The sequence below is a fragment of the Ischnura elegans genome, chromosome 8 (genome assembly GCF_921293095.1).
Source record: "Ischnura elegans chromosome 8, ioIscEleg1.1, whole genome shotgun sequence".
NCBI classification, from domain to species: Eukaryota; Metazoa; Arthropoda; class Insecta; order Odonata; family Coenagrionidae; genus Ischnura; species Ischnura elegans.
Window position 1 is genome coordinate 97,438,799 of NC_060253.1, and position 24,606 is coordinate 97,463,404.

The 24,606-nt window shown below is 38.4% G+C and overlaps 1 protein-coding gene across 2 annotated transcripts in view; it reads left to right on the top strand.

The window, feature by feature from the left end:
* The window catches only part of LOC124164141 (calcitonin gene-related peptide type 1 receptor-like), a 365,480-nt gene that overhangs the window by 193,281 nt on the left and 147,593 nt on the right, over positions 1-24,606 (top strand). For both annotated transcript variants that reach the window (XM_046541332.1, XM_046541333.1), the window contains exon 3: positions 9,785-9,868. The gene's annotated coding sequence lies outside the window, so the exon portion shown is untranslated. The remainder of the gene's footprint in view (positions 1-9,784; positions 9,869-24,606) is intronic.

The following is a 24,606-nucleotide window of genomic DNA, read 5'->3' on the forward strand; positions in this document are numbered from 1 at the left end:
AATCAAATCAGAAAACTTTAATATTAATGGCTGTTTAAGGCTGAAAAAGGCAATTTTCACGATCATTTAACCTCTAGTTATTTCTGAAAAACTTGGGGTGCGTGGAGCGCTTGGCTTCTGATCTAGGGGTGCCGGGTTTAAGTCTCGAGGGAAGGTTTCGGACACCCCAAAATAAAAATCGCTGAAGTGCGAGGTGGCTCAGGGGTAGGGAATGGCCCCCTATCCTTGCATGTGTAATTTCACACGCCTGAGGCTTCGTCTGGGGTAAGATCTACCCTCACCTATCCCAACCAACCTATAGGCAGATGTATTGAGTTGAAGTGAATTTTCTGAGAGACTTGCATAATTTACCTCGATTTCGCCGTCATCCCCTTAAGCGATCAGTTTTCATCAACCCGTTCACTGTAATTTCACACGCCTGTGGCTTCGTCTGGGGTAAGCTCTACCCTCACCTATCCCAACCAACCTTCAGGTTGATTTGTTGAGTTAAAGTGAATTTTCTGAGAGACTTGCATAATTTACCTCGATTTCGTCGCCATCCCCTTAAGCGGTCAGTTTTCATCAACCCGTTCACTGTAATTTCACACGCCTGTGGCTTCATCTGGGGTAAGCTCTACCATCACCTATCCCAACCAATCTTCAGGTTGATTTGTTGAGTTTAAGTGAATTTTTTGAGAGACAAACATAATTTACCTCGGTTTCACCGCCATCCCCTTTAGCGGTCAATTTTCATCAACCCCTTCGCTGGCCGCTTAAGGCAGGATTCGCTGCTTGCTGGGTCAATAGGAAGTGAGGAGACGGAAGTATAGGGGTGAGGTCAAGCTGCAGGCGTGTGGGAGCTCACCGGGGAAGAGATAATGGTGTAACCCGCTCGGATGCCCTTCTACCTACTCCATTAACAACCCTTGTAATAGCATTAGTTTGTTGTATATATATCAGTGGCTAGATTACGTCGCGCTTGTTTGGAGGATTCAGGTTCGAATCCCGGTCAAAGAAAATTCTTTTCCATCATTAAAATTCCCACTTAGTGAGTGAATTGTCACGTATTTTTTTTCAATTGAACCCGTAAAGGTCACATAGCGAATAAGTCTGGCTGAATTTAGAATTAATTTGGTATAAGTCTACAAATTTTTACTGCCAGAATAAATATATTTATTTTAATCCCCGGCCAATCTCTTCATGTCTGGTCACCATGTTCTCTCTTGCCGCTTATGCAGTAACACCGGTCATATATGAGTGCTTAATATCAAGGTCTAATATCGGGATTCTCGCTATCTCAGACGATTAAGGTTGCGTTTATTACGTAGAAGTTTGAAAAATTTTAATTCCAGAATATAAATATTTTAAATAAGTATCACGTCGACCTCTTTATATCCTGTCACCGTGTTTTCTGTGCCACACAGGCAGAAAAGAAAATCAGGAAGCCCAGGCTAGAAAAAAATATGGCGTCCGGCTCAATCCTCCGGGCAGATTCCTCTTTATTCCGAAAAATAATTATCTTCTTTCACTTGGAGCTGATAAGTTTCTAGATGTACCGTGTGATATTTTCTAATGCAATGAAAGTTTTACATTTGGAACCAGCCTCTTTATGGTAGTTAGTCCATGTGATTAACTTTCTTCATGGCAGTCAGCACGGATTCCGAAAAGGTAGATCATGTAAAAGACAGCGCGCGCTCTTTATTCACGACGTTCTCAAATCTTGGGAATCGAAAGACAAGTTGATCCATTGTTCCTACATTTTAAGAAAGCTTTCGACACGGTATCTCACATTAAACTTTTATTCAAATTACAGTCATGCGCATTAAATGAAACTGTGGTAAACTAGATACGCGACTTTCTGAATGATCGTAAACAAAAAGTATTTCTCGACGGAATTAGCTCTGATGTAGTTTAGGTGACATCAGGTGTTCCACAAGGAAGCGTTATCAGCCCCCTTTTCTTCATTGTATACATTAATGACCTCTGCTCCCGAATTATCAGTAAAACACTTTTATTTGCTGACGACGCTGACATCTATCGTGAAATTAGTGATCACTCTGATTATGAAATTCTATCAAAGGATTTGAAAAACGTTTACTTGTGGAGCCAAGAGTGAGGACTCGAAACTAAATCTGATCAAATGTATGTCGGTGCATTTTGTGCAGAGTTCTTCCAACCGTAACCATGTTTATGCAGTGGATGATGGTATTACCATAAAGGCAACAGACGAAGTGAAATACCGAGGAGTTACGATAACCTCGAACATCTCATAGGGAACACGTAGGGAGGAATATTTGCGGCATAGATCTGAAGAAACTAGGATTCGCCAAACGTATTGTGGGAAGATTTTTGGATGAGAAAGTAAAATATAGGTGCTATATCGTACTCCTCCGGCCACACCTTGAATATGCAGCGAGCGTATGGGATCCGGTGATGAAAGACTTATTCCACGAACTGAATAAAATACAAAGAAAGGCTGCGCGGTTCGTCAAAAACTGCTACGTTCGTACAGACAGCGTTACCCAGTTGCTAAGCGAATTAGGCTGTGAGCCGCTGGAGACTCGAAGGCTGCGCGCAAGCCCCACTATATTTCCAGGTTCGATAGAAGCGATAAAGGAGAGATATTTTGCCGAACGGATAGATATGCGAATTCCTTTTTCCCTCGAACCATAAAGGACTTTAATGAATTCTAGTCGTAATTTCGTTAGAGCATTTCCTTTTTATGTGCAAATGGCTGGTGTCCTAACACCCCCTGCCACACGCCTTTTAGGCGGCTTGCGGAGTAGTGAGTCATGAGATGAGTCATGGATGATGGAAGCAGTAGGTTAGTCAAGATTGGAAGCGATATCGAGAATGTTGTTGCAGACAAATAATGAAGACCGAATGAAGAAAGCTCTTGTGAATAGAGGGAATTTCTAAGAAGAGTTGGTGAGAGAAGAATTTTTTTTTAACGTTGGATAGGAGGCGGGACAATTTAGTCGGATATATCTTGAGGCGCGACGGTCTAATGAAAACAATCGTTGATGCACAGGTGTAGAGGTAGAGTGCCATAGTAAAGCCATGAGATTGTATGGCGCAGGAGGTGGAGGATGTAGAGCAGAAAAAATATACCTACTGTTGCACAAATAAATTAATTATTAAGCTTAATATAAAAAAAATGAGGAACATGTCGTAACTGAAATGTCGGGAGCCAATTATCAGGTGGAGAACACAGGAATATTTTCTGCACTTGACACGTTGGGAAAATCCAAGATCTTATCCGTTAATCATACTACTTTAGAAAAGAGAAATACTATAAAAGTTCTCACGGTGGACGATTTGTTGACTAAATGAAAGGTTTTCAATTTAAAAAAATGATTAGAAAAATTTGTTGCTCATACAAAATAGCCCAAAGAAGAGTACCTATATAGTTGAGTTATTACGTCAAAAAAAACTCGATACCTGAAGTATTAGAAGGTTAGATGATAGGGAAACTGAGTTTTGGGCCTCATAAAACCAATAGTCGTATAATTGACTTTTGATGATATTGTTTTAATTGCAGTCTGCTTTTATGTCTTATTTGAGAAAAATGGAGCAGAAATAGTAAATACCATAAATAGCAGGAGAATTTTTTATATAGTTTCAATTTTGCATTCTCCTCGTCATTATTACTCGAGACTGACCATATTATCGACGCAGGGTGATAAGGGTGGCCTTAAAAAGTATGTGGAAAATCCAAAATTGAAATAGTTTTAAGTTTCCCACGATTGAGGGTCTCAACGAAGCCCCACTTCCAACGATTTTTTCTGCATACTTAATGACATAAAACAATCTAACCAAAAACTCATTTAAAATTGCACACGATACCGTAACCCTGACAAGCGTCAGCACCTAGCGGAGAAACTTCTTCAATTAATGTAGCGAATTGAAGGCGGGGCAATCCAGCAAGTATTGCACACTCGAGTGACGTACGACTGTCTGTGTGAACAGCCGTCGAAGCCGTGAACAGCGGCAGAGGCGTCTCTCTGGTTTGAGGACATTGGATACGGGCCGTAAGCCGCAAAGTGACACCAGCACCCCGTGCGGGAGGACGGCAAACTAACGAGCGGACAGATGGAAGGCAAAGGGCATCGCCTGCCCTTCGCCCCACACAGTGTTCCGAGAATAGGCGCCGCGGCGCCACTAATTGGAATTCCTATCGCGAAATAAAAGGGTCCGAGAAAATCCCGGAGTCTAGAGTTTGTTTTTCACCCCTTGTTTGATTCCAGTCGCTCTCCCTTGCTTCCCCGTCTGCGAGTGTCAGTTAACGAGGACAAAACTCGTTAATTTGCTTCGGGAGCATTGCCAAAGAGTCTTCCAATCGCATTTCTCCGTGTGTTTCCGGTTAAAAAGTGCGTCTTCAGTGCCAGTAAATCCCCCGAGAATCCTTCCTCTAGCTTCCCTATGACAATCTCTCATAGCGGCACTCAAACGGGCATAGCTTTATTTCCTCTGAAGCTGTCGTCGCATCAGTCAGATTAATCGCCTCTTTTACAGATAGTTTATACAGGACGAGGTGTAAATGGGTGTCTTAGCTCTATGAGATAGATGAAGTTTTATTTTCACGTTAAGTTACAGTAAACGTTAGCGTGTTGGCCTTTAGTAACTATTGGCCAGATATAACTTTAATTTTTCACGGCGAATGGTGGCGGTAAGTTCTTCTCGAAATTTTGTCCGAAATTACTTCTCAATCTCAATCGCTTCCGACGTTTGGATGAAATCTTTTTCCATCATTATTGGGGCCAATGACGGTGAAAAAGGATTTAATGGAAATGTGCGCTGCGGTGGCGATTCAGGAGATTGCCCGGATGAAATCCCGAGAATAATTTACTGTCAGATAATACATACTTTGTTCGACAACAGCCTTGTTATGCTCTTTGTGTAATTTAAAAATGAAATGAATGATTTCTTCGTTTTTCATCTACAGGTTATGGTTGTAATATCTGCCGCCGATAAGTATTAGTTTGGTTATGCATATTGTGGCGTAAAACATTTTTACATGCACCAGAAATAGCAGATATCCTCCAATTTTTTACTATAAAAAACCATCTAAGCATATAATTTCAAATTCTTTACGTAGTGTCATTTTAATCTTTCTGCGAGGTGCGTTTGGAGTTGAGGGGCGTATGTTTTCTATTCTGCTATCTTTTCCTTATTCTAAATCTAAACGTATTATCTCGAAAACAGGCTCACTTAATTTTAAACAATTTTCTCAAAACAGTAGTCCACAAAAAGTTTTCGCCGAGCGGACGGATACTCTAATTAGTAGCACACTAACACAGGCTTTTCCAGTCCTAACACTCATTCACGCCACATCCTGGTGGTCATAATTCCAAGAGTACCTTCCTCGCCGTAAAACAGTATCACCATTACGTCCCTTGCACTCCACCTCATTATGGCTATATTTTTGAGAGGAAAAAAAACTTGCCACTTTTAAATAATACATCCAAAGTAAGAAGAGTTTTTTTGTGTAGAGCGTTGTCAGCCTTGAGTCCTCATTTCTTTTCGACTAACATACCTATCCATTATTCAACAAAATAACCACCGATTAGCCAACGGTGTAACTTTGCGATGTCAACGTAGATTGGACATTGAGTAATAACTAATTCTACAGAGGGAAAAAACTAGTCTTGACGGTGATCCTAACCCGACTTTTCAGTGTTTGCTCTGGATGTTTTACCGCGTAAGCTACCGAGACATCTTTTTCCTCCGCAATTTTTTCGGCTTGAAACGAAAAGGTGACACCTGACCTGAAGGTATCACCTGACGTGAAGTCGGATGAAGCGATTGAATCCAGGTCAAGGAAAATTATTTTTCTCTGTGGAATCTTCGAACTTCGTGTGCACGTGCGAATGACTTCGTGAAAGTACACTGTGGGCTACTGCCAGTTTATTCCTCGAATGATATCTATGATGAATGGCAATCTATATTCTAGCCGGGGAATCGAGGCCGTGGCGATGTGCGCACGAATTTGCCGCTCTGTGGCATTATGATATCTGTCAGCATAAAATACCTTTTCCTCGAATGCTAACTGATGTAAAATGAGGAAAAAGATGCCTAGGTAGCTTAAGGACGTGTCCCACAGCACCACCTTTTTGCTGCCCTCAAATGAACACGAGGTGAATAACTTCAAACGATTAGTGTTTTCTTGCCAACCGATAACATTATTCCAGGTGCATAGGAAGCAGCGTAAAATAACATTGCTCGGCTGTCTGTTGACTTTTTTACGCTCATTTTAGGAATACGTTATTCATAAAAGTCCAAATTCCGTCAATCTCTCGTTTGAAAACATTATTCATTGCATCGCCTCATTAAATACCATTTGAAAATACTCTTGATTATTTCTCATTTTAAAAATGGGACTCAAATGTTCACCAGGTCCGATAAATGGCAAAAAGATGTGTATTTTCAGCTGTAAAATGATTTATTCGTCTTAAGATCGAAGTAAGCATATGAGCAATAGAAGTTTATGCGCGTAACGATACTTTTTAATGATAAGCCGTGAATACTTGTTCTCCTCTTTTGGGTATATGAAGTTAGCCGTTGCTAAACCAGTAGGTATCAAGAAAATGCAAGAAATACTCAGTTTGGGTAAGACAAGGGCATTACCAACTGTTCCTCTCGAAGAATCAAAAAGATAAGTATGAATTTTTTATAGAACATAATCAAGTTATGTACCTTGATTTTGAATTCATTTGACGACAAAGGACAACGATCTTATATGGCACTTTACAAAATACGGGGGAACCTTTTTTAACAGGGATTATGGGGGCTTGGCCGATTAGGATAATAGATTTTCCCGAATAATTAGTAATTTTCAATTTTTAATATTAAATTTGGAAATATACGCTAGCATATTGGGTTTTCCCATCGTCAATTTAATCATGCATGATACTTCCTTAATACATATTAAAACATTCATGCCTTGAATTAATCCACTGAGGTACTGGCTTTTTTCTGTACTTTTTCTTCACAAGGGTGCGGAAGCCTTGTCTCGCTATCTTTTTAGAGGAACACATCGTCGAGCGTTGAGTATTTCGACTCTTCGATGGATCGTATTGCGATCAAAAAAATTAAATTTTTCTATTCTGTACCAATTTTTGCTGTGCACATCATAAAAACGAATTTTATATTGAACTGACCGCAGTCAATGCAGTATACCTATATAATGAACTAATCTTACCTCTAAATCATTAAATACAATTTATTCTTCTACTCCACACGCAGTCGTTACATAAATTTATTTTATCCATGTTATTAATATTTGATTTTCGACGATCTTTACGATTTACGCGGGTTCCATTTGATCCGGGTTCGATGAAGCGATTTTTTACAGTTCCGACAACTTGGGAGCCATCAAGCGGTCATCGCCGCGCTAATTACTTTGGTTTTATGGGCACTATTGGAAATTCGATGCTTATTTTTCTACATTTACCACTAGATGTCTCCTCCGAGGGAGTTAGTTTGTAAATTGAATTGTAGCATCGTGCCTTCATCATCAAGTCAACTCGAAATCAAGTTAATTTAACTATTGGTAAATTTTTGAGATCCAAGTTTGAATCCCGGCCAACGTAAATTCATTTTCCTCTGTGGATTTATAATAATAATTTTTCACGAGGAGGCGAGGTTGTCGTCCGACAGAGGTAGTAGTGCTCCCTACGAACACCTGGGTTATTACTCCGCATATGCCAATGAAAATGATCTCATTCGGAGATCTGTTACATGTTCAAATGAATCGTCCGATGCGGCATTCATTGCTCAAGGAAATGTTAATTTCGCGACGGAAACGGACCGTTCCGTTGTGATCCGTAAGTGATCCCTTACTCACATGTAGCAGGTGGTCACTTATTGAACTTCAAAACAATACCCGCATTTGGCAAACTCCGCGATGTCATCGGATTTCGATCCCATATTCGAAAACAGAGGATAATTTATTCCCCTGGCGCTCAAATGTATCGCCTGCGTGTTGAGGCTCTTTGCGAGAGAGTGCGTCCATGATGTCCTCGGGCGATGATTCGACACCCACTTGAAAATAGAGAGCACTCCAAGGCCTGAGCCTTGCCTTTACGGCTTCATAGTGGCGCATTTTCAGTCGCTAAAACTAAAATAAGTATGACATTCATAGCCCCAGACATCGATATTTAAAAATTTTTCATCCCACGCATTTCCTTCTATTTAACTACAAGCAACCAAACCATTTGTTCTTGATGATGATTGAAAGAGTTCAAATCCTGAGCATGTCTGTTTTTGGAGGGTGGCAGCGGTTGGGTAGGAGAGACAAAACTGATCCATGTTTTATTCCCACATTTCAGTATTTTCTATTCTATCGATATTTTTATTCATCACTGACTCGGTCTTCTGCAATATGCTCTCATTCGATTTTTTCTTAATCTGCCAATCATAAGGAGATGAGTTATTGCATTTCAGTTGGTTGTACTCGTATTCTGTCCTATTTTGCGATTCATTGGATCTTTTATAGCTGAAGTTATCATGTTGAAAATTTGAGTGGTAATAGAGCGGGCCTTAGTAAACAATTCGTTGTTTATAAAATGTAATGTTTAAGCTTGTAATAGGTTTTTAAAAGCACCACATGAAACAAGTACCATTTTAAGCAGTCACACGCATGGTTGCAATGTTATATACACCTAGGATGAAAATAACCAAGTGACCGGTGACGTGCCTCTTCGATAATTATAATTGAATGAAATCAAATGAATTTTCTCCGTTAGTGTTAATTCAAATTAACTGCCATTAGAAAAAAAATCCCCAGGACCGGGAGTCGAACCATGGGCCTTTGATTTTCTCCAGGCGATTAACCCTGAAGAGTGCCGGGGAGCGCTATCCCGCTTCTCCTATCTCTCGCGAAAATTGCCAGCGCTCCTCATGCAATATCACTCTTAGATGCTGATGATGCTAATCATACAATTGTCTATGTTCATTTTATTTTAACATTAACTTTTTTCTTTTAATTATAAAAAAATAACTCATATTACCAAAAGTTTGTCAAATAATACATTAAAAAGGTGAAACCACATATAATAAAGATTTCTCAAAGTTTTTGAATGTATACCTTTAGTTGTTTTTGAGACCTAATTTTTTTCCTAATCTACTGCAAAATCAGCAAAAATGCCTGGGCACTTTTAGCATAGTACCTGGAAAACTGGTTTGCACTCAAAGGGTGAATGTGAATTTCACCGCCCGTTCAGGTGACAAGGTTGAAATTAACAACAATTACCGCCAAGCGCTCTGTTATCGCTAGAATGGTGTTTACTTCTGGTGTTAGTGACTTCTTGGAAGCACAGGTTCCCCAACATTGCCGTCGTTGATGAACCACGAGGGCCTAAAATCGCCGAACCACTGTAAAATTACCATGGGAATTAAGGAACCTGGGGCAAAGTGAATAGGCCGGAATGCCAAAGGTCCGTGGTTCAGTTCCCAAACCATGCGATTTTTTTCTCATGGCAATTAATTTACAGTGATGGAGAAAATTTTCTTTGGTATCATGATATTAAAATTATTAAAGAGGCGAATCACCGGTCTCTTTTCGTGGCGTATCACTTGCTCAAGAGGACTACATAGAGAACGCACAAGTCCATCCAAGGGCAATTGAGTATTGACCTGAATTTCACTGCTGTTCACGCGTCAGGCTTGAAAAAAATCATATACATTACTGAAACCATCTAGATGTTTTCACCAATGATCATCACAGTATTTTTTGCACAAAATTCAGCTATCGTTTTTTTGCCATTTACTAATGGAAATATTTCTTTTTTTGTTTTTTTCACAGGGATGAGGCAGTGGCACCTGCGATTGTTCCGATGAGACACATGAAGGAGATGCGGAGCGGGTAGGGGGAGTGCACGAACAGGAGGTGAGCGATCATGATGTAACCATGGCTACCCGAGGGAGATTTCCAACCTCCCAAGGCTTCATTATTAGTTTACAATTTAGAGCAGTGATATTTACGTCTACAAGGTACCGTGCAAGGCACCACCATGGAGTGTGGCACGGTGTGAACCCATGTCTAGCATGCAGCGCTCAATGAGCGCTGCTGCAGTTTGTTCCCCAATTTCGAAAAATGATAAATGAGGGTACGAAGAAAGAGCTAGTTCAACTGAAACCTAGCTTTGTTGAATAATTTTCTCAGTAGGTTAACAAATTTGTAACGATTTTCCAAAATAAAGTTAAGATTGATTACCATACGTGCCGACATGATTTGGTCAACCAAACGAGTTCAAAATCTGAATATGAGAGAGAGAGTCACTGAAGCATGTAAGCATGGCAGGCGACTGCAGGTGAGGAGGATGGGGAGGGGGGGGACGGCCTCAGCCGTCTGTTGCGCCGCGTCGCGCGAGCCGCATCGCTTAGCGCCACTCTTGGCGCCAGGCTGCGCGGACCGCAAAGCCTAAATGGTGGAAGATACGCAAAAACCGACGAAATTTTCGTCCTAGGGGACAGAACTTACCCTGATTACCCTTACTTTTGACAGTTTTTGCGAAATCGTTTGACAAATTAAGAGTGTTGGTACTTAGGCGCCTCTCGCTAACTAATTATTGAAAATTTTTCGAAATTTGTTTTGTCTATCCTTGCATACAAGAGGGTCACCGAAATCCGATTGACGATTTCGAAAGTTAAAAAAAAAAAATGTTTTTTTTTGGGATAGGCTAAGCGCTCATTCTAGTCAGAAACGCGCTCGCTTGCCGGACACAGGCCAAGCACACATGACAACGATACGCGGTCAGACCAGAAAACAGGAGATTGCTGAAGACACGAAAATGCTTCTATAAAAATAAAAAAATTGTTAGTTACAAAAAACGATAATTTTATGTAGTAAATTATTCATGCATGAGTTGTAACATGACAAGTATACGTGGTTGTCGGACATAGATCGCTAGTGTGGTTATTTTTCATGCTCCAATGCTTATATAAATATAATTTTCGACGTCATATTAGTTCATCTCCTTGAAATATTACGTCATAAACTTAAGGGATTGGTAGGCAGTCCCACTCCGTCTACTGCGGTACAAATTTCAATTAAATTTATTTTCCCAAGTAGTGTAAGCTTTACGCTCTTCTCCTGACGAAGGAAACAATATAGTGTTCACTGTTATTTGGAACGATTGCGTAAATCTGGAAAAAGTATGATAAATTGCAAAAAAAGCTATGTAATTCCTGATGATTTTTGCTCTTCGTCTCTCACGTAGTCCTATGCTGCAAACAGGGCTCCTTAAAAAAATGACTTCATTCGGAAATTATTGAAGGCACGAAATATTAAATAATAAATTAAAAAGCCGTGCGAAACAGTATTGAAGGCAATGAATTACTGTCATCGTAAGTAATAAGTTCGGTCTATATCCTGGAAAAGGGAGGTGCCAACTATGGATTCAATACGTGATCGGCAAAAGAAATGTTTTGTAGAAATATGTAATATAAATCTCATTAATTACTTTAGAAGATAGTAAGCGATGGAAAAGTTAACGTCTGGTTCTTTTTTATCAGTATGCCCGTAAAATTTATTGTATATGCAACTTTTTAAAATATATTTGAACTTGTTATCATAAGTACCGTCTGCACACAACCAGGTATTTGAAATTTGTATATTAGAAAATAAAATGAAAAAAAAGCGCTAAATTTTCACTTGTTTTCCATTTTCACTTGTGCATCACTTATGAATAGTTGCATGGAAAATGATAAAATAAAAATGATGTCCCGTTGTTAGTTTATAACGCTAGTGATTTTGCAAACACCTGTTAGGTAAATGGTAGGTGAAAAATACCTTGGTAAACGAAAAGGTTATTCGGAAGGAATGAGGGTGTTGTATTGTCCGTAGGCATTTAGAAATGAGCTTAATACGTGAGATTGGATAAAAAAGATGAGAGAAAAAAAATGAAATAAAAAAATATAAATATAAAAATTCATTTTTAAATATGAGAGAAAAAAAGTTCTGTGGCAAAGATAGTGATGCCATAATTGATCAGTGAGAAAATCGTTTTCCTTGGTGATGGCATATTATTTATTGTAACTTATTCAAACGTATTTGCACATTTGACCTTCTCTTCTTATCCGCTATTAATGGGGCATTCTTATCATGCTCGTTTCTTCAGGTATTTTCATGTTTTAACCGCTAAGGTTCATGTTGTTTCTTTGTTTGGAAACCTTAGTAACACCCTCATCTTACCAAAACTGTGCATTTCTTTCGTCCCTAACGGATAGCTACCGCTGTATTGCAAACCAATTGAAAGAGGGGAGTACGTGTTCACTGTCCATCAAAAAAAGTTATCGTCACACGCATTAAATATTTTGCACATATGCTTCGTTCGATCTTTAGGTGAGCAAATAATTGTACAATAGAAAATATTAATATGATTTTGCAATTTAGCAGACCTGGCGAATATTTGAGTTCCAAATTTGAGATGCGAACTAATTAAAATTATTTTTGAATGTTATTTCATTAGGCGATAAAACACTTACCGTTTTGAAACAAGTGATTAACTGCGTTTGGACCATTATCAATAATTTATTCCTGAAATGAGCGTAAAAAGGCCAATAGGCAGTCGAGTTGAATGTTTTTTTCACTGCTTCGTATGCACCTGGAATAATGTTATCGGTTCTCTAAAAAAACAGATCGTGTGAAGTTGTTCACCACGTGTTCATTTGGGAGCAGTAAAAAGGTGATATTCATGATATTGACCCATTTCCCTCGTTCGTTCTTTTGACCGATTCAAAAAACAATGAAAACCCAGCGCACCTGCATGAATAAATTAACAAAAACATCCCCGTGGAATCGACTGGGATAAAATCGATTCTCATTACCATAGACAGTACTCATAGCTTTGAACTTCTCCCTACATGCGTTATCACACAAACACATTGATCAAATTCATTGTGAATACATCACTCACCGTTGAAAACGGCAAACGCGTGGCCATAGAACATGGAAGTGACGATGAACACCAATTTTTTCATGGCTGCCGATCTTCAATTCACAAAATATATTATTTTATTTTTTAATGATCCTACAACGCACATGCAGCAATTTGTCGCATATTGCCTGGCTCAATTTCAGTTTTTCTTACAAAAAAATGAGCCACTTCCAGTATTCCATTTCAACTTCTGCCGAAATGGCCACTAAATGTCTACATTGATCTCTGGTAAATGAGCTCATATAAATGCCAAAGAAACACCTGCACTGAAACACTGGGCTCCCGAGACGAATGTTCCGCTCATAAGCACCAAAATGACTGACACGTTTTTTATGAAAACCATCATTATGGTGATAATGATTTTTCCGGTGCGTTTGGCGCCGAAATTTTCTAAACCAGCAACCTCTTCCTATCAAGCATTAATCACAATACAAGAAGTAATCCAAATTTCAGATACTAACTCTTAAATGCCTACAGAAATCTAAGATACAAACGCAATAACGCCGTAATGTTGGATTTCCGGGAAAATTCAGCTATTCCAATAAGCGCTAATGTTTTCTGAAACAAATCTCTCTCCCTCAATATTATCATCTAACCACCTAAATTAAAAGTAAGACTTAAATTCATGCTCTTAATAAAAATGTCGGTATTTGCTGTCCAGAACTAGTAATTCACTACTAACATAAACCCCTATACAATAATTGATCCGAATATTAATTCCGTACAACTACTATGTCGATAAAAATGAAATATATAAATACCAATAGCACCTCAATGTTTCTCGTAAAATATCTTGTCAAACAAATTAACTTTCACTTCCGGTGAGTTACGTGCTATCCCGAGGATATAGTTATCAAGGCTGGTGTCTTGAGCAAATATGGTTTCATGGCGCAATTTCTAAATTTATGTTTATTACATTGCGTTTAAAATTTGTTTAGATTTAAGCGGTGAGATGACAGAGTTGAGGAAAAATGATTTGTCTTTATTTATTTATTTATTTATTTATTTCCATCGCCACGAAAACAGCTCACATGGCCTTTTACATCGGAGGGTATAACATGAAACAACAACTATCACACACAACCATGCCCTGGATAGGAGCATCCTACCCAGGCGGGACTCGAACCCGCGACCTTCGGTTTCTTATATTTTATGTATCGATTGAAATTTTATTTCCATAAATTTAGAGCCTATTTAGCGGAGGAATAATAATTTCAATAATATAAAATTTTTGTGCAGCAATACCTTTTGAAGTTTCCGGCGTTACCCGGTAGAATTTATCAATGTTAAATATAATACAAAAACACTATAATTCCATGTAAAAAAATAATATTACATATATCATCGTCTAACAATGCTGTGGTGGTGCAAAACATGGTTAGTGTATTAAAATACGCATTTCTTTGTCTCCTGATGCGGCAATTTTTCATACGTACAGAGCCTGATTAATGCATGTTTCATTTAATGTCGTTTGCTGAGATTTCATTTATAATAATAAATACTGAATCTGGGAGTTTATTGTTGTTTCTTCCATTTGACACATCCACCCATCTGTTTATATTTACTCCTAGATTATACCCTCAAACCCTGCCTCCCTCTGCCTTCCCACCACCCTCGCCCACAGCTCCCAAGGACATCGAGTGACATCTCCCAGGGTTCATCAATCAAGAGGTACCCCTATGTTTTGGCCCCACTGACCCTCCTGTCCTCCGTCAACCGATTGTACCGATGTCCATTGATTTGGATTCCGTCGATAATGGAAACAAATTGCCCTTAGTAACACATATTTAGCTAAAGATTTTGTATTTTAAACTAATGTAGTGCTTTGAAGAAGTTTAATCCATTTGTGACCGTCGCTGAACCATTATGTAAAAAACACCTTTGATTACCTATGAAAGAGAAATTTCAGTATTGACTTTCTTAATGTATTTTTAGGAATTTTCATGAAATATCGTTTAAACAGAAAAATATAATTTTTATGAAACAGAACTTTGTGAGTAGTTTTTACTCTTCAACATACGAAATAAATAAGGGAGCTTCACTAGGAAATATTTTTTTATACTTGAAATTTTCCATTTTTTAGACATTTCGAACATTTTGCGCGATTTGGAGATAAAAACCGATTTTAACGAGTTTTCGTTGCTTTGATAATGTCGGTATTCTCTTGGATTACTTTTCTTCCGAGCAGGATGAAAATCTATTTCATTTTCCTCAAAAATCCCATCCCATGTTTCTACGTTATTAAGTATCGCTATTTCGATACTTTAAAACTTATTAATTTTTGCTTGTAAACTGTTGGTACTTTGTGATTCTTTGGGAGTTCATTTCCGAGTTTTGTTAATATAAAGTTTGATATCATTTATTATCAACATAAATTAACGATGTATTTCTATATGAATATTGAATACCTATTGTAGACTAGGGGTCAGTGGAAAAAGGAGACTTTCAAGTGTCATTCTCGCTCCAATATAGGCGTATCATTGGTATAATTATCATTTAAGTATTCACTAATCAAATCGAGTGAAGCCAGGATTAGGACTCAAGTAACGTTCTAGAATTACAGCTCTTCATCTCACCATACATGCGTGCAAAAAGAAATCGAAAGTGGAATATAAACTCACATAAACATTTTCAGCTTTCAACGCAATAGAAACGGAATTTCATTTTAATCCTCTTACAAATAAATAATCGTGGAAAAAATTGCTTTTTTTAATGCCATCACTGGTTGTCCACGACATAATAGGTGTGTTCAGAAAATACCAGGAACTAAAAGTTTTAAATTTCCTACAAGTTTGAGGAGCCTGATTGTCAATTTTTTTATTGTGTTGGCATACACTCCCCTGAAGTATGATAAAATTTTCAGCGGTATTCATTATTAGTTGCAGCCGCTCAGATAAGACTTATTTTTATGAGCTCGGCGATTTTCGACTCACGCATGCTCGAGAATTTTTTGTCAAAAACAATACTGCAACGATGTCCAAGCCTCCATATTCGCCAGAGATGGGTCCGTGTGACTTTTTCCTATTTTTGCAAAATTAAAGAGGAACTAAAAGGCCATCGTTTTAAAAGCATAGATGGCATTGAACAAAGACGGTGACAGCAATAAAGGCTATCCCATAGATCGAGTTTGAGAAATGTTTTGAGGATTGGAAGAAGCGTAGGCAAAAGTGCATAATATCTTGAAGCGTTTTTCGTCCAAGTAGGGTACAAATCAATTTTATTTTCCTCACGAATTTTCCCCTGTTCCTGCATAATAAAGGATTGCTAATTTGATAATTTCAAAATTATTAATATGTGTGGATAAACTATTGGTTCCTTTTAATTTTTTATTTTTTTAGAGTTCATTTTCAGTTTTTATCCCTATATAGTTTGGTTTCATGTCATTATCAGTTACAAACTGACGATGCATTTCTATGTGGTAATATTCAGTTCTATTTTGAAGACGACAACTTTAATGTTGACGAATAAATAAATATTTTTTAAGCAAAATATTTATATATCATTATTACAAGTTGTTTTCTGAACACACTTAGTACACTATTATTTATGTCAGTCTACTTTCAGCGGGACTCATCTAGGGAAAATTTGACCTCTTTCATACCACCCTACCGCATATCCACCCAGAGCGATCTGTTCTTGTTTCCTTAAAAAAAGGTAATTTATACATTTATTATAATGAAAAATTATTTTCTATACACACCTCGTACGTTAGTCTTTATTTCAGTCTACACTCTACAGCTCTTATGGAGTGAAAATTTGAACTCCTTAGCACCACCCTAATGCACATACACTCTGAGTGTTCTTTTTGTGCTTATATCGAAAAAGTAAAATATTTTAATTATTATTAATAAACATTATTATGTGAACACACCTCGTATAGTTTATTTTAGTGTACACTCTACAAGACTCATGGAGTGAAAATTTGAACTCTTTAGCACTAGGTACCTTATCGCACATCCACCTAGAGCGTTCTGTTTGTGTTTACCCTGTGATTATATTCCCCCGATTCCCCCCCTCTCTGCCCCAAGGTCGGCATCCAGGGGTCATCCATCAAGCGTCATCGCTGCCCTCTGTCCACCACCGATTAGACCCGGCCGACCCGCATGGTCTCCCTGCTCTGCTTCGGACGTGTGTGCTCCGTCGCCCTGTTGTTTGGAAGGCAAGGGAGGAGGGAGAGAATGGTGGATTCAGTGGAGGAGCAAGGTCGCCTCGAAAAGATTGCCTATTTTTCCTCGAGGAGAGGATATTGTTTGCCACGTGGGAGAGATTGCTCGTGCGCCGTGTGACAGGAGCCAGTCGGAAGAGCAGTAATTGTATCCGACGGCGGCGAAGTAGTACGCTCTTTCCCAACAGCATCTTCTCCGTTTCTTTCTCTTTCCCAGGTCTCATATCTCTGCAGTGTGCACAGTGCCACGCGGCCAGTGCTTCATCAAACGTATCATCATCAACTCACTTTTACCACTACTCAAAGCACTAGATTAACTAGAGGCTATGTGAGCAGTCACGCTCATTTGTGGCGCAAAGGTATAAAAAAAAACGATGATTGTATTCGTTGAGGAACATCATTTGATTTGACCGGAATACATCATGTCCCTATTCGAGAGACACATAAAATAAGATCGAATTACTATGATCTACGCTTACTAGCCCTATGATTGCCATTCGATAATTATTGATTTATTGATGAATATGATTTAAAATCTTTCTCGATGTTTTCTGTCGGTAAAATTTGTTAATTCACAAAAATTAAGACTTTGCTGACAACGCATTTCACTCATCTTCTGAAATCCTCCGCAGCAATCGAAAAAGTTTCCATAAAAGGATAATTCATTTGATTTAAATTGATGTAACACTACGAAGAATGTGGGAGCAAACAAATAGAAGGTTGAGCCACATTTTTTTGCTATCTTCAAAAATATTCCGTGGAAATAGGCACGTTTATGACGGCGAATGTGTTTAAATATGGCCTACTTTTAGGCGTCCCCGGACTCGTCTCATTTTGCGGAATTCATTACGCTTCTGCTTCCAAGCGTAGCACAGTTTTTCCCAAGGCTCTAATGCCTTCCTTTTCTGGTTATCCCCACAGTCTAGTCTTCATCTCCCTCATCGTCCTATCTCTCTTTGCATGAAAGAGGATGTTTGACTATCAGAGATCATTTAAGTCCCTATGCCTTTTCAACGGTTACTATGACTTTGGTGCATGAATGATTTTTTTCTAGGAGAAGATTAATGGCGTAATCTAATTTTTTGTTATCTGGCCTTCAGGGTACTATATCATATATTTTTTAGATTGTTTCTTATGGTCTGGGTAAACATACAATGAGTTTGATGTAATTTAAAGAGGCTGATTTGTAAACTCGCTTTAGAATCTGAGCTACTACAAAAAGATGCTTTTAGAGAAGAAAAACTAAACCGTTTCTTTGGACCGGGACTTCTCGTTAAATTAGTATCTGACATTAGTGCCCTAGATTTCATGAAATTTCGGGGTTTTTACCGTATGAAACTTACCTTAACTCCAAAGGCGCTATTGAAAAATCCATTGCTTTTCGGTGCGTATTAAAGGGAAACTCGACTTTATGTTTCTTCTTAGTGTAGGGCCTTCATACTTTTCCTATACGCAGTACTTCTTGATGTCAACTATTTGATGAATACAATGGATGATATTTTTAAATTTCTCCCCAAACCGAATCCTTTTATGGAATACGTGGTTCACTGAAAGTACCCGAAGTATCGGATTCTGGGAAAAATTTATTTCCTTTCATTATTATCCGAATTCGTTATCTTCAAGGCTTTCTCTTTGAACAGCGGACGATATTTGCAACTGGTTGAGTAAGGTTGTATCCAAATGTCTAAAGCATCCTCCATCGTACCATGAATGGTAAATTTATTCTACTTTGAAGGTCAAGAACCTCCAGTATATACCCAGGTAAGTCAATATGGCCTAGGACGTCCATATTGGCTTACTGGAGGTTCGGTAATGGATGCGGTTGTTTCGGAGTTTGACTGAGTAGGAAGAAGCGCCTGGTCTATCCCATTCTCTCCTCTAGATCTCTCCATGGTCCTATCCTAAGTTCGTCGCAGAAATTCGATTCTTTTATTTTTTAAAGTGCTTGCTGAGGTATATTTTTGTTTTTCCTTGTACTCAAGATAGAGGGCTGGAATCATTTTAAAATCGGATGGTTCAGTATCTGAGTAATTCAATCGATTTTATTTAATGCTTAATCTTCGTCGGAAGCGAAAGCAGACAATTTGAGTATTTTTCCCTGAAATAAACATTAGCGTGTACTTTGACTGCAGCAGAAAAAAAGGAATTTTGTCCACGATTTTTTATTGGAAAGTTGCTTTGAATACATCAAATATAATTTCAATTCGTATTGCGTTAACAACTGAAAATTAATGCATATGTTTACATTCCACTTTTGATTAATTTTTTGCATACATGAATACTGAGATGAAGGATCGCTTTTCGGAGTATCATTTAAGTCTTGACCCTGACTTCTTTCACCTCGGTTGCCATGATGGCATTACGAGATCTCAATCAAGTCCAATCAAGGATCACGGAGACTCCTTAGTTGAGTGCAAGCTAAGCTTGAGTCACCAAATTACAAGATTTTATTTCACATTTTTGTTACAAAAAACCTCTAGTAATAAAACTTCCATGTGTTATATTGCACTCCAGTAATGATAACTTTGAAGAGCGGGTGAGAATGTGTGACAAGAGGTTAGTTAAATTTATTATTTTGTAAATTTTAAAACCGAAGCAAAACTTTTATAGGTCCAACACGTTCCTAGTCATCTGTGAATGATTTTGGCGCCATGACCGCTGCATGTCTTTACACTTTTATCGCAGTTGTGGTGGCTTCCTAATGGTTGGCGCCGATTTTCGTCCTCCGATGACTTAATAGTTTTCAAAACTGGCCTTTAAATTTGCTCAGCACGAACCAGGTGCCTCTTTCAAAATGTTAGTTTTCCAATTGGATTTCAATTGCCTCTTAAAATGGTCTGTCCCAGTAATTAGGTGTTCGATAATTCCCTGATGAAGAGAAATCTACATCTATCTACATCTACATAATTCCCCGCAAGCCGCCTAAAAGGCGTGTGGCAGGGGGTGTTAGGACACTCTCAAAACTTAGGTGGAAATGCACAGTCTTAACCAGTGGCGTAGCCAGGGGGAGGGTCCAGGGGGTCCGGACGTCCCGAAATATAAAAACAAAATTATTTTCCTTCATAAAAGAAAACTAAATATTGAAAAACCATGAATTTACAAAGTGTTTCTTTAACAAATGAAGTTTTTTCGATTTTGAAAAATGTCAAAATTTATTTAAAACTCATTACTTAGTATCCTGTTTTTTTTTAAATTTCCCCCCTGCTTTTGAATGGTATGAAACTCCTGGCTACGCCACTGGTCTCCACAAGCTGAAAACCCGAATAAACCCCATTTAGTGAGCCTATTTGCCGGGAGAGCGCCAGATCTTTATTTAAAACTGAACTTTTCCTCGATTACACGGGCTCAATTGAGATGAGTCGAAGTAAGTGCCTAAAATACAACTCCAACTCATACTCGATAAGATTCTCAAATCTGTACCACTGAGAAAGAGGGAGAAATAAAAATTGAGTCAGGTTCTGGAATACGGCCATAAGTCATATACACAGGAAGGATAATAAATGTCCGGTTTTTCTTGGGTTACATAAAGAGTGTACCGCCATATTTTCCTCGTTTTTTCTTCTTTTGAAAAATCTGTACATCGTTCCATCATCTACATCATTTCACAATGCGTGGCCGTGTTCTGCGTTGATGTTCTCGGTCTTTTTTTGCTATCCGCCCTCACTAATGTTGGGAAAGAGCTGGTCATTATGACGTTTGATTGATACCATGCAATGCGAGGACGAGCCTCGTGGCGAAAGAAGAGAGATTTCTTCTCCAAGATTTATTACATCGCATCCTTCGTCGTGGAATAATATCTCCAAGACTTTCCTCGGCTGCGAGTTCTCAAACTTATCAGAAATATTGGACCTGTCACTTCCGGGGCCCACTGTAATAATCGCTGCTCCGTGCGAGAAAAGGAGAGCGCCACTATTCGGTGAACGGATGCCTTGCGAACTGTTAAAGAGTAGTCCTTATGACTGCCCCTTCTTATCATTAAACGGACCTTTGTCCTTACTTTATACTTAGCGTGATCATCCATCTGAAATTGATAATTTTTATAGCCATGCTATAAATCAAAAATTCTCCTGAGATTTCTTAGGACACAAAAAGTCATGTTTCGTGTAAGCATCGACTGCAATTATTATTGTGACATTGATAAGGGCCTCTTCTTAATCTAATAGTAACAGTGATATGCACTTAAACTACTGTGTCTAATTAGGCATGTGGATACGTTTACATCATCCATATACTATTCATTATTTAACTTAATGTAATGATTTTAAACCAGTTATTATTTGAAGCTGTCAGTAAATGAAAAGCCTTTCGCTCCACTAAGATCAGGCTCAAAGTAACAGACGGTGAACGCCAACTTTCCCATTTTAAGCGTGATCATATCTCTGAGATTTCTGACGATTATTGCCACGCCATTTTTCGACAGTTTTCTCAACGCTTTTTAAGGAAAAAAATGAGGAGGAAAAGTATTTTTCATTTAAGCATCGACAGCAAACATTTTTTAGCATCGATATGAGCCTTTGCTATTCATTATAGTAAACAGTGGTACAGTGAAACCAGGATAATTTGATCTTCTTTCATTCGAAATGTTCTTTAATTCAAACATTTCTCTTGGTCCCGAAACATTTTGAATTCAAACAATGCTAAAAAATCGTGGAATATTCGAATTTTTGGTGTGTCAAATTAAGGTATAAGTTATCTGCAACTCAAAATAATTGCAAATCCTTCGGAAAATATGCTTTACTAACGCTATTGTCAATAGGCTTATGGTAGACAAAATTTATGCCAGCGAAGTCTGATGCCACACCGTTCCCCTCCGCCCGCCGCGCCAACCGTTCCAAACCAACTTCCTAGTTTTTTGAAATAAATATTCCTGTTTTAAGGTTATTTTCATCTTGTTAATAGGCGATAATCAAAGTACTTATATTTAAAGAGTGTGAATTTAATCAAGAGCTTTGATGGAAAATATGAATGTTTTAGCTTTGGACCTATGTATTAAGGACTTTAATTCGAATTTTTATATATTTCGAAGTTTTTAACTGGTTCCTTGATGTTCAAATTATTCAAGTTGCGCTGCATATCCATAAACTGCGGTTTCTCTTAAGAAATGTAAATACTAATCATATTCTTTAACTTACTAATAATAGTAATAATTTATCCATATACTACTCATTATACAACTTACTGTTATAATTTCACCCTGTTATTTTTTTTTAGCTTACAGTACAAGAGAAGCTTATCACTCCACTAAGTTGAGGCTCAAGTGATAGACGGCGGGCGCTGACTTTCGCGTTTTCTTATTTTAAACTTACGAGAAAATTTGGATAAACTTTCCTCGGGATTTCCACCTGGTTAAAAACTCCATTCATGTCGTTGTATTTGTTTGTGAATGCCGTTTTATTTGTTTGTTGGATATCATGTCACAATGTTACTATTAGGTAATTGCTGCTGCTAGCGTGGTGCCTGAGGGTTGGACCATTGAGAATGAGCCGCCCCGATTCGGAGCTCGAAACGTCGGCAGAAATGGAGTTTTTAACCCTGTGGGAATCCCGAGAAACATTTATCCATATTTTTCGACGGGAAAAAATCAAATCTTATTATAATAAAATGGCTGAATGGGTGGGATTTGTTTTCATCGTAACTTATCCTTCCTATCATCAACCGAATTCTTTTCGATAAATCGTGATTCCGGGTCTGAAAATGAGTGAAAGAACCTATTGGAAATCACCCTGGAAACAGCATTGGAAAGTGTCTAATTATGGGTACGTTGATTTTTCAAATGTGAGAGTTTCCAGTTTAGGGTGTTAACATTTCAAAGTACTTGTTGCCACGTCCAATCCACGTGTGAGAAATACTTTTGATAGAGCCGTGAATAATCTCAGATCCGTCAAAAAAGGTAAAAGGGAGGTACCAATCACACATTATTGCCACACCTTGGATACGCGGCAAGGTTATAGGATGAAAGATATTGTGATTTCTCGGCGGATGGCTTGAATGTATTCATCTTGGGTATTACTTCGTTTGAGATGGTCCATGTTTGCCGACGTCTCGCTTTTTTTCTTTACCAGAATCTTTAGGGCTGATGTACCTCTAACTATTATATTTTACCTAATGCCTGATGATACTGGAAAATATATCTGGCGAAACGTCGGCCAACATGGACCATCTGACCCAGTTTAATACCCGAAAATAATACATCCAAGTCCATAGTAAATCTGGTGCAGAAAATGTAATCCGCGACCTATATGAAATGTATATTATAGCGGCGCAGTTGATATCGTGATCGTGAAAAAATGTTACGAGTAAATAGCGAATTACACGTGGAGCAGGTAGAAACTGCGAGGCTACATTTGAGGCTTAGATTGCTTGAGCTGTTTAAAAAACATATCTTTCGGAGTGCCTCGTACAACATCGTTTTGGAACTGCACTCAATTTCCTGGTCCGTCAAAAGCGGTAAAACAGGGGAGATATTTTTCCAATCATATGGGGAAAGGATTCGTTTTTCCCCTAGCAATGAGCTTGAATAAATACTTGAATAAATACGAACTCAGGCAGTCAAAACCGCTCAAGTGGATATGGCGCTGATGCAAGCAGCTTTTATTTGCGCTTATCCTTGCTATCTTCGATTTTTAGCAGTGTCCAACTTTTTTCCCCGTATTAGGCTACCCTTGCATACATTTTTAGACACCACTCCGTCCTATTATATCTATTCAGACTACCAAAAATCGCTCAGCGTGAAACCAACTCATTTTTATAGTAGTTTCGCTCAGGCAAACGGTGGAGAGCAGACCTTGACGACGCATACCTTTTTTTTTTAATCCTCATGCTAGATGTTTCCGTGATATAATTTATTTGTATCATCCTAGATGAAAGATCATTGAGGTGTTTCGTTTCATCCTCGATCGTGATGAGCAAGTAATCTACTGTCCGTCTGCGTATAGAAAAGCTGCGTTTTTAATAAGCTAGGACTCGCAAAGCGTGTTGCGGGAAGATTTTCGGATAAAAATTGAATAAGTTGTGCTATTTCGCACTCTATCGGCTACACTGTGAATATGCAGCGAGGGTAACGGATCCGACGTAGAAACACTTAATCCGTGAACTAAATAAAATACAAAGGACAGCTGCGTGATTCGTCAAAAACTGCAACTGGCGTACAGACAGCGTTACCCAGTTACAGTTAAGCATATTAGGCTGGGAGCCACTAGAGACTCGGAGGTTGCTCGCTAGGCTTATGTTGCTTAATCAATTGTGAATAGATATCTTTCCGAACGACATGGAGAACATTAAATTAGAGCCACACTGTATTTCCTGGCCCAAAAAAAAACGATACACTAAGAAATATATTTTCCGAACGAATGTGTATGGGAATTCGTTTTTTCCCGAACAATAAGTAGAAGAAATGCGTTTTAGGGGTGCGTCGACAACAGGGTGATTTGCCCCGCTCATTGTTCCTATCATAAAGGAAGCTTATTTATTTATTATAAGCGCTTTCAATAAAAAAGTGCCTCCTATGGTATAACATTACGA